This window comes from Micrasema longulum, unplaced genomic scaffold, assembly GCF_059751315.1.
Source record: "Micrasema longulum isolate JH-2025_06_02 unplaced genomic scaffold, ASM5975131v1 h1tg000260l, whole genome shotgun sequence".
NCBI classification, from domain to species: Eukaryota; Metazoa; Arthropoda; class Insecta; order Trichoptera; family Brachycentridae; genus Micrasema; species Micrasema longulum.
In genome coordinates this window covers 1,207,821-1,214,670 of record NW_028277464.1, presented here as the reverse complement: position 1 = coordinate 1,214,670, position 6,850 = coordinate 1,207,821, and the positions used below count along the sequence as shown (strand labels likewise).

General features: G+C 30.8%; 1 long non-coding RNA gene across 1 annotated transcript; it reads right to left on the bottom strand.

Moving 5' to 3' along the window:
• Positions 1 to 792: 792 nt before the first annotated feature.
• Positions 793 to 3,268, bottom strand: LOC148283135 (uncharacterized). Its single transcript, XR_015821917.1, has 2 exons — positions 3,007 to 3,268; positions 793 to 2,750 (listed from the first exon to the last, which is right to left on the bottom strand). It is a non-coding gene; the product is annotated as an uncharacterized LOC148283135 (long non-coding RNA).
• Between the last annotated feature and the right edge of the window lie 3,582 nt (positions 3,269 to 6,850).

The window sequence follows — 6,850 nt, the reverse complement described above, 5'->3', positions numbered from 1 at the left end:
ATTCAGCAAAGTAATTATAACTTAATTTTAATATTTATATAATTCAATGAATAAGTAAATGGCATGCTAATAAAAAACACATTAATAGAAATAACTTAGGCATTAACAAGAAAGTACAAATAGTATACAATGAACAGAGTTCAAAGAAAATAAAATATGCAAAAATTGACAAAAGAATATTATTTCCTTTAAATGGATATTAGTAAATTTTAGAGTCAAAACATTATAAAATACAAATTAATATGAATAATTAAGGTTAAGTTAAAAGTACAAACAGCATGTAATTAACTGTTTTACAAGAAAATAAAATGCATAAAATTTGACAAAATAATATTATCGCCTAAATAAAATTGGTATTAGTGAATTTCAAAAAAACATTATAAAATACACAGATTAACAACGAACAATTTACGTTTGGTCAAAAAGTACAAATAGCATTAAATCAACAAATTTCCAAGACAATAAAGCAGTACACAAAAATCGATAAAATAATGATTACTTTTACTAAAACTTCTACAATACAATCATATATGCACATTAAATGAGTAATTTTTTATGTCAAAAACTAGTACCCCAAAGAAGAAGTTACATAAAAATAAATAATCGGAGTAAGTATTAACATAAATAAAATAAATAAATAAAATAAACCCAAAAGAGTCTAAAGAAAAACTTAGATCGTATCTAAGTCATATTCAGATGAGTCTTCGGAATAATTAGGATGCAAGTTTTGTGTCCTTATCTCTGAAGAGAAAGAAACAATTAAATTTAGCACTTCAGAAGGAAGTGAGCCAATTTTTTTTTTCGGAACCTCTCTAAAACGATTTATTAAATGATCCGATGTTATTAATAACATGGTCAATAAATCTCTGTTTGTGGATGATCGATCGCATTTTCGGGTATGTAGTTGCCTGAATCGTCGACAATCTTTATTACGCGCCTCTTGAGCTTCTTCAGAGAGCTGACCTATCGGTACAATACAAGATCGAATAACATCAACTGAATGATGTAATATTTTATGAACAGTTGGTGGCATTGTGTACCACCCATAAAGGTTAAGATATTGCTCTTTGGTCACACGCACATAATGTTCAAATTTTTCTAAATTTATATTATGTCCTGAAGCTAATGTACATAAAATTACGTGAAATCTATTAATCAACCCTGCATCTATACCTGTTATTTCTGCGCTCTTTTCGTGCTGTTGGAAAAACCGCCTTGCCGTATTACCGTCATTTGAGTTGCCAAACCTAGGCTTTGGCTTATCTACAATTAATCCCATTTCAGCTTTAAAAAGTTCCTGTATTTTTTTTTTTCTGTTGTTTAAAATGATTTTATTTTCTTCTCCTTTGACTTGCCAGCATTTGAGTTGAATTCGATAAGCAATATGCAAAAAGCATTCAAAAATTTTTATCCAAGCATGTAATGTAGATAAGCCAAAGGAATAAAATTCTTGTCGAAAAACTCTATTTATACTAATAGAGTTCATTTCACTGGGTTTGGCGCCACAAATATAACAGGACATGGTTGACTTATTTTCAGCCAAAACGTTGCAAATTTTGCCATCTACCATTGTTAAAAGCATTTTAAATTTTATGGACAACACTACACCTCCAATATTGACATTAAAATTTTCAAGTTTTTCAATTGCATCTTGAAGTTTTTCGATTTCAGACTTAGTAAGAATATCAGTTTCTTTGGCGAAAATAAATTTAATAGGACGACAATAAGAGGTTGAGGAAGGGCTTAAATTTTGCCAAATTACTATATTAGGGTCATCATTAAGCCTAAGTTGTATTGGAACGAATGACATAATAAATAAGAATTCATCTGTTGCATGCTCTGTGTGAAATTTCTGTTTATAATTTATATGTCCCGAGCTTCCATCTCCACCCCACTTGCATATGAGAGTCAGTACAGAACCTGAAGGAACTCTTTCTTTTAAGACTTCTGATTGTACATTTAGCAATCGTTCCACCGTATGATTTAAAATTGCTTGTAGCTGGATTTCTGCACTAGTTTCCGTTATTTTAACAAATTCCTCGCTCGGGCAACATGCTTCTTTTGCTTTTCTTAAACTATAAAATGCCGGATATATGTTGTGGCCGGCTTTTATGGCATTTTTACGCATAACTTTGTAGGAATGCGAAGATAATTTACAGTCAACGTATAAACTAAGCGCTTCCTCAATTGTCAATGCCCGTTGTTTGTTTACTTGTTGACGTTCCCTACGTATTTTTGCTACTTCATTGGGAGTAGCTTCCAAAATTTCCTTTAGGAGATTGGCAACTGTGCGTTTTCCTGATGCTCGAATAGATACCTGCGTGGCAAACGAACAAGTTCTTCAGATGTCTTCGTACTCACTAAATCACGCACTTTTGTCCTTTTGCACTGATCACTGCATGCCCCAAAATCCTTTGCGGGCCTTCCAGTAGACGTAGTTGGTTCATTCATGTCTACTGAAGGACTTTGTCGAAAGTTTTCACATATCAAAATATTTTCACTACCGTTAAGCCACTCAAATTTTTTTTTAACAAATCTATCTAGTTTACAGCCAGATTCGGTCCATTTTCTGTTTATATTTAAACAAATAAGCTTAATTTGATTTTTTAACAGTTTTTCACCACTTGCACCAAGTTCACTGACTTCAAATTTACTAACAATATTATTTAACATTCCTTGAAGCCTTTCTTTCTTCGTCAAACTCTTCCACATCACGTACAATTCTTGCCTGGAAATCTCGTATCTGGTACCTGTAAAATAACAAAATAAGATAGATGCAACTTCGTGCGGTAAAATATCGAAACTGTAATGAATTAACAATAAATTGGTCTATTGAAAAATAAAAAAAATATTTTGCTACTTTGATATACTCTCCGAGATAAATTCTCGAGAAGTTAGAAATTGATATTTTTTTAACTACTAAAAAATACATAAGTTAAATTATTATTTTTTTAAATACCTAAATGAAATACATTAAAATATTAGAAAAAAAAACATACAACATACCTTCCAAAATAGCTTCCATTTTTTTTTGAATCGAAATAAAACACTTTAAACTTGATAAACAACCTTTACACGTCGGACGCCAAAATGCAAATAAATGTAATTAGGCTTTCAAAAACCAATTATCCGACTTTCATATTCTGGTATGAATCACCCTAAGCATTAATCACCCCAATTAGGCTTACAATCGTCACACTAACTATCTGGTAATGCCCCCATGACGTCATCGTTTAAGAATTCAAAAGTGACTTTTTATCTTGTAGCTTGTATGGGTCAAAACACTGTGCGCCGTGACTGGCACTGCCAGCGTTGCCATTACTACCGATATTTTGGTAGATCTACCAAATTCTACCGATATTTCTTCGTCTTTTTTCTGTACAAATAAAACGAATACATGTTTTAATAATTATTTTTTTGCTCACTTGGTTGCCATCTGTTGATTGTTAAAAAAACTCCTTATCTATTGTACATACGTAAATAATAAATTATACATTAATGAAATGAATTGGTTTGTATTGGTGAATGGTGATTCCCGGTTATTTTCAAATATGTAATATTGTGGTATGATAAATCTTGACCATAGAATTTCATGACATTATTGAAAAAATCATAAATATCTTTGTTTATCTTATAAAGAGAAATGAAAAGGGATCACCTTTCATATAAAAATAATACAAATGGTTTTTTTTCAGACAATTATCTATTTAAATTTAATTGAATCATTGTTTTAAGCAATCTTCTCAGTACTTCGGCAATTATTAGTTTTTAGATTTTAAGAACTTTAAAATATTAATTATTTCTTTGTTTGGCAATTTTGCTTGACAAAAAAGTTTGACTGATGATTGTAAAAATGATCAGGACATATAGAGATAAAAAAGACCCATCAATGTCAGGGCCCTCTATGCTGTAAAACGCATCTACCAGCAAAAAAAAACTATTTATACCGAGTCATTGACAAGCTTACAATACTTGAATTTCCACAAAACGGGTATTAATATGCATCGTTGGATATATTTTATGAAAATATATATTTTATGAATATATTTTATTGAAATCAACCGATAAAATATACGTACATAGATAACTTAGTGTGATTTCATTTAATTTTTTTGGCAACATACACTTAAATCAAAATATTTATGCCTTAAACCCTGGAAGAATTTTTATGGTTACACAAAATATAATATTGTTGAAATAGATATTAAAATATCAACATTACCTCAAAGTAATGAAATAAGATTTACTTATATTCTGGGGCAGTTTTGCAAGCCGGAATCAATATTTTTTGGTGATTCACATATTGCAGCCCTTTTGGTTTTCAATTGTTCATTTATAATGTGTTTTCGGTTATTTAAAGCAACGGCCTTAGACGAAACGGCGCTTCAATTTTGAACGACAACTGTCAAATTTATTTTTTGCCCTTCCCCCCTCCTCCTCACCCTCCGAATCTACCGAAATCTACCGATTTATTTTTCTGAATCTACCTATTTTCGCTTGATCCAGTCTGGCAACCCTGGGCACTGCAGCGATATCTCTTAAGCAGTGAGTGTCATTACTTCTCTACAATTCCCATCCATAATTCCTCATTTTCTTCTGACACGTGCAGTGTCTATGCAACTCGATTGTGGAATCATCACCCATCCACTATTAAAGATGTTTCTACAGTAGCTTTGTTTAAATCACGTCTGAAGAATAATCTATTTTCAACATTTCACCTCTCTTTTCCCAAACACTAGTATCGATATTTATTTAAGAATATTATAACACATAAGTGCTAACCTTTTTTACGCGTATAAATGATCATAGAATCACCTACAAGGTATGGATCTCTAGCTGGGCAAATATCAACCGTATAAAGATTCCCATCCATAAAATATCCCACAAATACCAAATTGGTCCCAGACGATTGAAAAGTTTGTCTTCTAGCGGACTGTAGAAGAAATCTCCATTCAAGTAAAACAGAAGAAATGTAAATGAATGTAAATATTGATGTTAAAATTATTGAAAGGGTTGATGAAATGAAATACTTAGGAATTATTCTTGACTCCAGATTAAATTTAACATCACACTTTGAATATATACATAAGAAAATTTCAAAAAAGATTTTCTTCCTAGGAAGAATTCGAAAAAAATAAATAAAAAGAGTGCAGAACTTATACACAAAACAATAATTGCCCCTCATTGGGACTATTGCTCTACTATATTATATTTAGCTAACGAGGGAGACATAAACAAGTTTGAAATACTACAAAATAGAGCAATGAGAATTATACTGAAAAAAAGCAAATATAATAGTGTTGAAAAAATGAGAAAACAATTGAACTGGATAGGAATAAAGAAAAGACTATTGTATAATGTATTTGTATTTATATATAAAGTGTTTAATAATCTCATGCCAAAGTATTTTATAAGTGAAATCATATTAAATAGAAGTGTACATAAATATAGGACAAGAAATAGAAATAGGATAAGACTATCACTTAAGAAAAAAACAAAATCACAAAATAGCTTAATGTATAAAGGGTTAAAACTGTATGATGAGATGCCTGAAAGTATGAAGAATGAAAGAAAACTTACGGATTTTAAAACAATGTTATGTTTATTGTAATAATGTAGTTATGTAAGAAATATTTAAAAAGTATTTGTTATAATTGTAAATATATTAGTTAATATACAATGTAATATTAACTAACTTAAGTAAATAAATAAATAAATAAATAAATAAGAAGAGGACTATAATGAAATAAAGAAACAAATTAATATAATATAAATGTAAGATAGTACAGATAAAAATACACGTGCAAACATTTAGTTTTTCTAAATGTTCTCCCTATGTAGGTATTTGAAAAATAAACTTTTCATATAAATTAAATAAAAAGGAATATATTACTAGAATTAAGTTATGCTTTCTAATCCTATGGATGACTTCTTCCACGTTTCCTGGGTAATTGTTGGTTTAACGGATTGCCTTAGAAAACGCCTAGAATATTGAGCGGAGATGATCAGCATGTGATTTTTTTGTGCAAATATTATTTCTTGTGGAATATTTAACACCATCTTAGAATGAACTCTTGACTGTCAAGTTTGAAAGTTTTCGGTTAGAATTTTGTCAATTGTAAAGCGGTAAATGCTTCCTGGCACCTCGCTGAAGAAATAACATATGGTTTGATCTTCGAAATGTAAATATATAGAGGATTTTAATAAAATAATAAAAGGTTGAGGTTAGGTTTTCACGCAGTCGAGTGGGGCCTGTTTGCATAACACTTACACAAGAATGGAAGATAGTCGATCTTGGAGATCCCGCGATGGCAAAAAATTAAATAAAGAGGACTTACGTCAAGTTTGACGCTCTAGGGTTGATTTGAGATTACATGTCTTAATTTGAGTTGACCACGTTCCGTTAAATATACGTAAATTACACGTGGAAGTTTTGAACTCCATCGTCAACGGATTTTGAGAGAAAAAAATTGTCACGTTAGGTTGCTTACCTTAGTTCTGAAAAAGCAGTTCCGGCAACATTGCAAGTGTGCGGCGAATAACGGGGTTAATTGACATACAGTAGATACGCGTATTCTAATTACGCTGAAGTCTTAGTGGGCATTTTTTCCAATTTATGCTATAGCTTAATTTAAAGATGTATTTTTCTAAAGTGTATTTTTGTGATTATATTTCTATGCATAGATTTAAGAATGGTCCGGAATCCGCATAAGCACATCAAACAGAAGGCGACTGAACTATTCAGAAATGAGTAGGTTTACGTTTTGACTCATAAGTTTCTTTGTAGACGTCGCTCAGTACGCAACTCCTGATTTGAATTCAATTATGTTGTGTCCTTTTGAAGTGTAGA